Below are 11,917 nucleotides of genomic sequence, written 5' to 3' on the forward strand. Positions count from 1 at the left end.
ATGGGGAGATGGAGTGGAGATTCAGTGTCAGCCTTGTGCCTGTGCCTGTGCCTTCCCCTGGCCATGTGTAAATAATTATTATTTTTCCAAGCTATAAATCTGCTTACAAAATATTTTCATACATATTTTTCTCTTCTCGTCGCCGCCCACTTCTATCATTCTGTGGCTGCGGCTGCGGCGGCTGTGTGGCTCCACAAGCTCTGGCAATGATATACAGTTTTTAATTATAAAATACAAGTATATTCTAATAAAATTGTGCTTGGTCGCTGGCTGGTGCTGCGACACTCTTTGATTTTTAATAAAAATAGAGAATTCTAAGAGACACAGCTTTAATTTCCATCGTGTGCTCTAAGTCGATGTCTGTGTAGCTGTGTGCTGTCCTCAAATAGTTTGGTTTTCAAAAATTCCCAAAAATTGTTTTTCTCTGTAGTTTAACATTTTTGTTTGTTTGACCAAAAATTGAGCATCCCTTTGAAAAAGGTGCACACCTGTCCCATGGCCGGACAGTGAGTGGGTTTGGCATGCCTTTTAGAGAAAGAGAGAGAGAAAGAGTTTAGTTTTTCTATTCGACACTATTTATTATATATGTATGCTGGGACCCCAAAAAATGTGCATAGTAACAGGTAACGCCACATGTCCTGCACAGCCATTTTGTGTCCTTTGTTGATATTTTGTTGTTGTTGTTTGTAGTTTGAGTAATTTGCTTTTAAGCGGTTTTTAATATCAAAGTGCGATTGCCAACACTATTGTTCAAATATTTTATTACTTCAAAATAACTTAGAGCCGAATATTTCTGAAACACACAAAGCACCCAAAAAACAAAGTCTGCTTAAAATTGTTATAGCATTTTTATGCAAAATATTTTTTGGAAAATGCTGACTCCACGCGTAATAATAAAGGTAAAGAAAAAGAGGCCCACGCAAAAACCGAAAGAAAAACAAGTAAGAAATCTACAGTCGAGTGTTTTCGACTATAAGATACCTGCGAACCATTGTGAAGAAAATCAAAATAGTGTAGTTTTCATTTTAAAATATACTAAATTACTAAAAATATACCAAAGACTATATTTCGTATATTGATGTGCTAAATATACAAGATTGTCAGCCATACAAAAGTATTTATTAAATAACTTCAACGATGACCAGGAATACATATACTTTATAGGAACAGAGATGCCAGCTTCTGCTTGTTACAAACATTTCGTGAAGACACAAAGTTATAACACTCTTCTACGCTATGGGTAGCGAGTATAAAAATCCTCACACTTTGGGACAGTCATAAAAGAAGAACATTTTTAACATTTAAAAGCTGCTATTGCTGAGCATAATGGGATTAGGGGCGACGACCCACCCAAAAAAGCAAAGAAGTCATCAAAATGTAACTCAAGACATTTGCCGCGACGGGGTGCGACTAATTTGTGTCCACGGCAGGTCTTGTCAAGTTTTGCCTATCCTCATTTTTTCGATTTGTTACACTCTGTCGTCCCCCCATCCCCCATTCCCCATTCCCGTCCGCCATTTCGTTGGCTTTGCAAGTTTGTCTGGGGCACAAAAAAAGAAAAAAGAACAGCTCGTTAGATGGACTTTGCAGTTGCTACGAAAATGCAACGAAATTGTACATGAGATGTCAAAAGAAAAAGGTAAATATTCTTTTTGCTTTTAACATTTATGCTGTTGATTTTCAGGGGTGAGTGGCATCGCTGTTTTTTGATATTACTTAAATATGCGTCCAGCAGCTGAGCCCAAGGTGCAATTACCATGAATATTAAGCCACAATAACTGGAGATAAAGTTGGAGTTAAAATTGGTCGAATCGCAGCTGGGTAAGTGGAATTTTATGTAAAAGTTTTGAATTAACCTAGATGCATTTTTAATGAAATTTATGAAAGGTTGCCCAGGATATTCAAATTTAAATTCATGAAAATGAATTAAATATAGAGAGAATGGATTTTTCATTTGTAATTAGAGATGTTCAAAGACAACTTCCGAAAAATATCAAAAATGCCTTGCAAACTAATGACTGAAAAATCTTCAAAATAAACTTTATGCAATTTGTGATGTTGAAAAATGCCTTAAAAAAAACAATAAATGAAAAATCAAAAAACAAATAAAACTAAATGAAGAGAGAATCGATTTTTCCATTTCAATTTTTCAGTTCAAAGACAACGATTCAATAAACTCTCAAAATATGAAGTTGAAATAAACCTTGCGAAAAAATGATCCCTAGAGAAATGCCCATTCGTTTGATTCCTAACACAAATTTGAGCCAGCAATGCAAAAGTAGCCAGCAGTCACTTCCCTTCTCTTTCCACACATTTAAGTCCAAAGCGATTCCCTCATCCAATCCCCCTTCTAAAACATAACAGAAGCTGTAACTGCTGCATGTAAAGTCCCATTACATACGCACTTAACTCGATTTTTCTTTGTCTGTCCGCTCGACCTCGAAGTTCAAGTGCACTGGCAACCAAATTGAATTTAAATTCAATTTGAACTTTTCAATTTTGCTCGGAGGACAGCAGAGAATTTCCACATTTCAAATGCGTAAAATATAATGAGAATTATGAAATGGTAGCACATGGATAAAAAAGATAGAAGCAAAAAAAAAAAAAATGAAATGAAAATGAAATTTTACAAACCAAATTGTTCATGCACATTTAAGCAGCACTTTTCGCGTTAGGCAGACAAACACACAGCTCTAAATGAAATGAAACATAAATTGAAATTGAAATACGTAACCGTACGTGGAGATTGTGTCAGACAAGCGTCAAAAGTGCCGAGGGGCCAAAAACCTTTTGAAGCATTTCTGTACTCTTCATGGAAAAGGTGTCACATTTACACGGTTTGCCAAGGGACGCCGCCACATTGGCTAGTTATGGCCAGCTAGTACAACAGCTTTAATCAGACAGCAAGGACTAAACTCTATTACTGTCCGCAGCAAACTTTTATGAGTCACTTGCCCAGTGTTGATGACGTGCCCAGGACATGAACAGAAAGCACTGAAGCAGTGTGTATCCGCTATATGGCTGGGCTATTTCAGGTACCACGTTCCACAATGTTGACCAAACATAAAAAGACGCTTTTTGTCAACAGCAATGAAAATGTTGTCGACAGCACTGAAGAGAGAAAGAGAGTGTGTGTTGTGCTGTAATCGTAGTCGTAGTTGTACAACAATATCATCAGGCATTGGAGAACACGTTGCACTCGCCATTCGAGTCCCTTTTGTATTTAGCTGTCAATCGAGGTGCAGTCTCTCATATATGTATGTATGTATAGAGCGGGAGGAGCTGGAGCAGACACACATATGCCAGCTGGAAAACTCAAACCAAACACAGGCGGCTCGAGCAATTATTATTTAACAAATTGTTATTTATGAAGCAATTTACAAAATGTTTTTACTCCAAACGACTTTTTCACATGTCCTCTCCTCGCTCGAGGCGAAGCCTCCCGCTCTTCTCCCCCCTCAGCTCGGGAGGCTTGTGCAAACATTGCACAGAGTGCATTGCAGTCAAAATAGCGTCACAGGCATTTCACATATTGCAATGTCATTGCAACGACCAAAAATTGCCATGAATATCAGCCAGTCAGGAAAAAAGGGCGAATCAAAGAGCACCAACAACGATGGCAACGACAACGTCCGAGGCAACACACACACACACACACACACACACACACACACACACACAATGAACGTTGGCTTTTCGCAATGCCCACAAATGTTTATAATTTTATTGAACAATTAATTAAATGCGGCAAAACGTTTTCAGCCATTCCCAACCCCAGGCCCAGCCCCAGCCCCAGCCCCATCCCCAAAACAGAGATTGCCAACAGCTGCAGACAAAAGGCAAGGATGCGTTTTCACTGCGCCTGCAAGTATGCAACACAATATTAAATTACAACAACTCGCCTCAATCCACGTACAATTTTTACACATCGACACAAGGGTTCTATCAGTTTATGAATATGGAAAATGCATTTAACAGGCAGTCAAAAATATAGGAAATTGTAGAAATGTAATCGGAGACTGAGGTTTAATTATATCCAAAACCATTTGGGGCTGATCGTAACAATGATTGTTGGTCAACTAAAAAGCAAAGAATATGCATTTGTGGCACTAGTAAATCAAACTCAGGAGTCGCAACCCCAGCTGGACTCACAGAGAGGGTGATTTGCATTAAAAAAGGTTTCGCTTTTGGCACGCCCTTTTTATATTCGTACATTCACGGACATTTGGCGGACTCGTTGACTTGAGTAAATACTAATTTACATTTCGCTGTCATAAACACTTTTAAATTTGAATTTCGTTTTGTTTTCCGTATATTTTTTGTACACATTTGTATGTGGTGCACTCAGTGAATGTGTTTACAACGAGGTTTGTTAACTGTGAATTCCTTTTTTTCAGATCTTTTTGGAATAGCATATACCAAAAAGTAGCCATTTCTACTGCTACAGGGTATCGTGGTGTGAAGCACACTCGACGCAAGCACTCTGCCCTGTTTTTTTTTAATGCATGCACATGCAAATTGAAATTGATGCTAAAGTAAACAGTACGAAAAACTCAAACAGCGTTTGTTCTTTTTTTTATTTTTATTCTTTTAAACCCCACTTTCAGCCAGGCAATTGTGTTGACATCTTGACTGGCTAATTTTCCGTTTCGGCTTGGTCAGCAGCTTTTACTCTAAGACCGCTTTCGAGTGCAGATATCGAGACACTCGAAGACAGATACTTAGGTAGACGCATCGACATTGCTGTGGTGACTTGTTGCTCCGGTTTTATTTATCCCACTAACAACCTAACACCTTGACTTTCACTCCTTTTGAGGGGTTTTCTTTCTTTCTGTTTTCGGCAATTGAAATTCGGCTTTTATTTCTGCACTTGTTGCTCGCCTATTTCAATAGACAGATGGCTTTTCTTGAAACTTTAGCACTGCGTTTGCCTTGTAGTTTTTGGTTTTTTTTTTTGTTTTTCGTTGGTGGTTGTTCAGCTCAACAACATCTAGCATACAGATTGAGGCTTATTCAGAGCTGTCTAAAGGAAAAACGTCGCTTAAAAAGGGACGTTTAGTGTCGGAAAAAACCGTAGCAGGGTGTGTCACCCTTATTGTTTTTGTTAAATTTTGCAGAAAGTCCTCGTCCTCGTCCTCATCGCCCCTTTGACCTTCTTCCACATGGATTTTGTTTGTATGGTGGTTTTACTACCATACCCGTATATTTTTTTTCTTTCTTCTCTTTTTTAGCCTTTCGGGTATTTAAACTAAGCGGATTGTGTGTGTGACATGAGTGGGTGTTAAGTGGCTCTGTCACTTGCCAGTTAGTCTTCCTTTTAAGTGTGGGAAAATTCCACTGCTACAATTGCACAGCAATGCCACAAAATGCCAAATACTATTTTGCAGTGCAAAGTGAAGCAGAAGCAAAAAGCAATCGTTGTACTTGATCGATTTGCAGTCAGTTGAACTTGGAAATTGCTTTTTGCAAATCAAAGTCGAGTTAGTGTGAAATCTCATAAAATTAATCAGTTTTCCTCCCAAACATTGCCGCTTGCAATTAATCTATCTTAATTGACTGTGGACTTGACTGACTGAAGGGCTTACTCAATCCAAATGCCGAGTAAGCAATAAATCGCCGCTCTCTCACTCATTCGATGTTGTTATTGCTCTGCTGTTAATTTGCAATTGCGATTTCAATTTCAACAAACATTTTTTGCACCGAAAAATATGCCAGCGGGCATTTGTCGACTTCATTGGCATCCAACTGGTTGCGGAGTTTTGTGGAGTTTGGGATTTTGAGGTTTGCCAAACCGCAAACAGTCGACGTGTTTGGTCAGTATAGCCGGCAGTCATGTGTACGTATGCAAGTGGTTTCCTGCTGCCCTTCCACCGTCCTGCTGTCCGTCCGTTTGTCCGTTTCGAAGCCATTCATTTGTCCAATCATTCAACCGGAAGCTATACCGTTTGACACACATATACCTCACATGGTTCCCCATTTCCTGACCCTCTCACAGTGTGTATGTGTGTGTGTGCTTTCAGCTCCACTCCGCCTGGTGTCGCATGAAACACCCGCACTCGGACACTTTCATGACACATGCAAATTTCCAGCTGCTTCGCATCCCCCACAGCTGGAAATCACCACACGCAGCTCCAGCTTCAACTCCATCTCCATCTCCAACTCCAGCTCCAATCCACATCCGCATCCTGTGTGTTATGTGAAACGCGTTGCCGCTGTGCGCCACTTAATTCATTTGATGCCGTAATTTGGCAATTTCTCGCAGATTTCAGTCTGACATTCGGATTTGATCAATTAATTTGAATAACACCGGTCATTTATCATGTCGCTGGCAAAAAAGGGTTGTGTTCTTCCTGGATGTTGCTCTTGCTATGAAGCCAAGTGTCTATTACGTCTATGCCTTCTATCGACGGCCAGGAGTCTGAACTCAACTCAACTCAACTCGACTCGACTTAATCTGCCTGATTTGTTGGTTTTTTCTATGTCGGGAAATCGTCTTTTTTCAATTGTTCAATTTAACCTGTTCAAGTTGCAGACGAAGTTTGTTTTGCAGTCAAACTAAAATACTTTTTTTCTTGTAAGAGAACATCATTCCATTGTCACAAATAATGATAATAAATGATAGATAAAATGCTGAAATTATGTTTTTTAATAAAAAAAAGCAACAATACTTTATGTCAAAATGCCACCCACCCTTCAGCTCATATTTTTCATATACTTTTCTTGACTTTTTCCTTTGCTTTTTAGCATCAGCTCCCCACCAGCCGGGGAATATAAAAAATAAGCTTAATAAGCGGAACAACAAAGAAATAAGCCAAAGACACGAGCGCTTAGATAAATGAATGAATACAACAGGAACACAGCCTTGTATCATATTTGCGACTCAGACATACTTTACATACCTTCTCGGTAGCTCGAATTGGAGTAACAGGCGTGAAGCAGAAAGGAAAACCACATCAGCGGTAACGTCAACTACGGAATTTAAAAAAAAAAGAAACCAAAAAAAAAACACAACATCAGGAAAAAATATATAAATGACTTTTTATGTTGATTTCATGGACGCAGCTGTTCGAGCAATGGCTTTGTTGTACTCATAATTTATTATGCTTTAGCCTTGTTTTATGAACTTTTTATACAAATTTATAAGTAATCCGGCAGAACGATGAAACGATGGCGCAACCAAAGCAATCAATACATATGTTGAAAATTACAAATTTGCAAATTTAAAATATTTGGAATTTACATAAAAAGTTAGTTAGTTCAAAGATAGAATTATAGTTATAATATTTCTTTATAGGGATCAAGAAAATTCGATTAGGATACTATGATCTAAGAAATTTATTTATCTCTCTACACTATTTATTGTTTTTCCTTAAAAAAAAATTGATTGTTTGTATTTATTAATTCTATGATTTTTTGTACAAGTGTATGGAAAATTTGTTAAACATATTTATGTATCATATTAAAAAGAAATTGTAAATAAAAGGTTAGAATTTAAAGTCCCTAATTTAACTTTTCACGTCTGTTTTTTACTTGAACTATAATAAAACTATTTATTAATCCTAATATAAGGATTATTTATTGAATTTATAACTATATTATTATTTATGTTATATATTCATTATTCATTTTATTAGCCAGCTTATAATCACAATTTTATATTTATGAATACGGTATTTACATTTCATTCCAAATAAAAAATCTCAGATATTCCTCTATAGCAAAAGCTCTTTACGTTTAAGCTCATTATTGGCTTAGCAAGCAATAATCTATTGAATTTGGCAGCCTTTGTCTGAGAGTCTTATACAAGTCAATTCCATCTGCTTTATCGTCGATTGCACACATGATTGAGTTGAGCAATTTAAAGAGTCCTAGAGTACAGGGTATCTCTCGGTTACAGCTAACCTGTAGAATTACAATCTTGGCTTTCTAAGCTAACCCCGAACTATATTTAGTTGGGATTTTGTGCTTCGAAGCCTGAGACAGGACACAAGAGATGCATTGAACATTGGGCATTATCGAGCATTTTATTTTCCACTTTACTTGTGTATTTATTTAAATTCGTACTTGGGCAATATGGGTGATATGGTCCATGATAGCACAAAACGAGTCGAGTCGAGTCGAGTGAAGTCCATGAACTGTGGCTTATCGCTTGCTCAGCTTATTTGCACAGGCGATTGCTGAAAACCAATCAGCGTAAAATTGAAACCAGCACAACACGGACATGCAAAAACGTAAACAGGGATCAGAGCGGTGTCAGTCAGAGAAAGAGAGAGAGAGAGAATATTCTATTGGGTGGGTTTCACCCACAGCGAGAGCTCTGGGTGCGTGTGCCAGGGCATAATAATAAAAACCAAATAAAAATGAAGTGAGCGACGCACCGTGAAAAGTCAGTCAATGTTTTGGCAACTTATGGGCGACGAAATATGAATTTTCAAATTAAACATACCGCTGGGAGTAGAAGGGGGAGACTCTTCTACATAAACATCGATTGATTGACGCGCGATTTGACACGTGGAAAATGCATAAAAAACGCTTAGGCTGCCATCTGTAATTGTTGCAACAACCCCCACAGCATGAACACGATACTCGCACTTTGTTTTTCCCGCTGCGACAGTTGAAAATTTCGTATGCAAATCGACACAAATCGACGAAGCGGTGAAAAGGGGAACGGGGGGCAAAACCGCGTTGTTAAGCGTGAAATTTGTTTTCTACACTTGAGTGGGAGAGGTTTTCCTCTCTATGCTTGACATACATTCAAATCGAATTTCAGCTGCAAAGTCATAAGAAAATATTTGAACAAAAGAAAACGGAACGAGCGCTAAAAAATAAAGATGAACTCTGCTCTTTTAGGGTGGTGAACGTTTAGCTTCTGTCTCATTTCTACTTGATGCGATACGTTTTTCATTCTTATTTTTTTGGCACATTATGCAAAATGAACATGCAAATAAGGTTTGCAGTTAATAAAATTGGTGTACAACAGTTGTTGGTGGAGATTAGAGCATCCCCAGCAAAGAAAAACATAGACGACCCCTCCATATGCCGCTTTTGGGAACAATTATATGCAATTTTAATTTGATTGCCCAACGATTTTTACGTCAAATTGATGTCAAGTTAACTTTATAAGCTTTTTAAAATGCAAAACGTTGTAAGTGGTTGTCGATGGAATATTTCAAGGAAAAACTTAAATATTACGTATACGACAAAGAACTCTTCCAACCGATTCTTTCTGTTGATTATTAGTTTAGCTTTGCAGCTACCTCATTTATAAATATTTATCCACTCAGCGGCAGCAGTTGCCAGTCGCCACTAGGAAATGCTCAAAAGGAACTCAAAAGTTATTAAAAATTTAAGTGTTGCCAATTTTATGTTGCGTCCTTTGTCAAGCCAACAAAAAGGGCCAATGTAATGCGATCCCCGGCTGCAGATTGGAATGAGAATAAAGACACATGCCATTGTCGACAAGCCACTTACAACAATGGTAATGATTTTTGCATAATTTATTCGATGATTATTAGCGAGTCGTCGCAACTGGGATACCAATTTTACAGTGTTGTGGATCCCTTGCTACTTTGAGTTGACTTTCCACTTTCCACTTTCAGTGAATGTCGCATTTTATTGCAATTAGAATATTTTTCGCATACGAAACGACTGTTGTCGTTGGTTGCTCTGGTTGCTCACGGTTTCGTGTTGCGCGTTTCGTGTGTTTCAGCATATTCCTTGGATTTAATTTCATTGCTGGCAAAAGTGATTATGTCCTGTGTGAGGTGCACCTTTTCAACTCGACTAGAATTGTGTCCCCAGTGGCCTACACTGCCAGCTGCCTCCATCATAACATCAAGAACTCTTACACATGGGGCCCCGTGAAGTGGTTGTTACTCAGTCGCTGTTGCTTTGCTTTCTGTTTTGCTCACTTTTATTTCGACTTCAATCATATTTCATGCGCTTCAGCGTCACCGTCGCCGTCGCCGTCGTCCTCGCACTCGTCTGTCGCACTTCTGGTTTATGTTTATTGTTTTTGCCAGCTTTTTGCCGTGTGCCGTGTGCCAAGTGCCGAGTGCGCTCTCCACACACACAGTGCAACATAATCAAAAAAGGTAATCAACATAAACTTGAACGTTGACAGCGATGTTGTCAACTCCAAGTGCGACAGTACAGACTTTCTCCAATTCTCATTACAGAAGGCATCGTCTCGCTTTTGGTCTCAGCTCGTTTCTCCCCATAAGCTCCGGGGCTTAGCATCGTTTGAGCCGCTTGTCGCATTCTCACAAATGAATTAAGTGCCAAAAGCACAACTGCGACACCGAATTGATGTCGAGACTGGCTTAATGGATAACTAGATTCTTGTTGAAGTAGCATTTGTGAATTATACATAAAGTGGCTCAGCAGTGAACCGAACTAAGCAGGTGAAAGAAAACGAATAGAAAATGATTCCCCCTAAATTTAGAATATTTAGAAAATATAAAAAACCCTTTAGTATAAATGTATGACTAAATCAGTTTCTATTATCCTAATATCTTCTTCATATCGTGTAACACACACATGAGTATGAAACGCAAATTGATTAATCAACTCATTCGGTTGTGTACTTGCGTTTTGTGTTTCATCAAGCAGAAGAATTCAATTATTCAATAGACGAAAACAACGTCAAGGTAGAATCGAGGGTTGAGTTTGGTGATTGGATTCCCTTAATTTCTAGGGAACTGTTTTGGTCAACAACATATGCTCTGTTACAGCGTTTAGCATGAAGTATGAATGTGTTTGTGGTGAACCAAATAATAGTCAGTGTAATGAGCTTTCATTTAATTCAATTATAGAATTTAAATTTCGAAATTCTGCACACGAATTATACGAATAATAATTGAATTGAAATAACACGACAGTTTAATATTCAAGTACATATATCAACTGTTCATACTTATCGAGAAATTATAATTAATTAATCAAGTAAAAAAGAGCTTTATAAACTCACCTTTGCAGAATGCGGTTCATTATGAAGACCCCTTGTTTTTATAGGCACCACAAGGCACGTCTCGAAATCAAAACAAACACTTATTATCAGATGCTATGGTCAGTGTGCACAATTTTCCGTTGAACTCCAGCTGGAGTCTTAGTCTCCATCGCGATGGAGTCACTGTTGCATGTTCATTTTGTGGCCATTCTACACTTAATTAAATCATAAATAAGCATAACGCGACGCATCGACAATAAAACAAACATAAAAACAACCGAGTGGTAATGTCCTCAAACTTGCAAGGAGAACGAAACCAACCACAAACACAGAAAACAGAAAATTGCGTACTCAAATGACCGAAACGCATTTAAAATTGCATTTAATTAAATCAATTCTCGTTCAGCCCTTGTTACATACGTTGTACGTTGCAAAAGCCGTTGCATACTTTTGGGATTTGGGGGAATTTTGGTTACGGCTAAATGCCTTCATGTGAGTAAGGTAAGTCGACTACGCAGTTCAGTTGATGAGACTCACTTTGAATGACTGCAAATGCATAAAGTTAATTTCACTTTTAGTACGGACGATATTTAAGGCAAGTCTTCTGTCAGTTTTAACGTATAAGAATCGTTGCGAAGGGCTGCGATTGCCCATCATTAATTTCACTTTTAGTATGTCCAATGTTTAAGGCAAGTCTTTTTATCAGTTTTAACATATGAGAATCAATTAGAAGGCTCTAAGTGCACATAGTTAATTTATTCTCTGAGTTTAAGGCTAGTCTTCTACCAGTTTTATCATATGATAATCATTGCGACGAGCTGCAATACTTATTTTAAGCAAAGTTTAAGGTTACACTGTGAAGAGCTGAAACTATGAATAATAAATCGTGCGCTAAAGAAAATTTTAATTTAAGTATATGTATATTTTTTAGATTTAACGAATAATTGAAATAAAGTAAAATATTTTCTA

Source organism: Drosophila sulfurigaster, chromosome 2L (assembly GCF_023558435.1).
Source record: "Drosophila sulfurigaster albostrigata strain 15112-1811.04 chromosome 2L, ASM2355843v2, whole genome shotgun sequence".
Taxonomy (NCBI): domain Eukaryota; kingdom Metazoa; phylum Arthropoda; class Insecta; order Diptera; family Drosophilidae; genus Drosophila; species Drosophila sulfurigaster.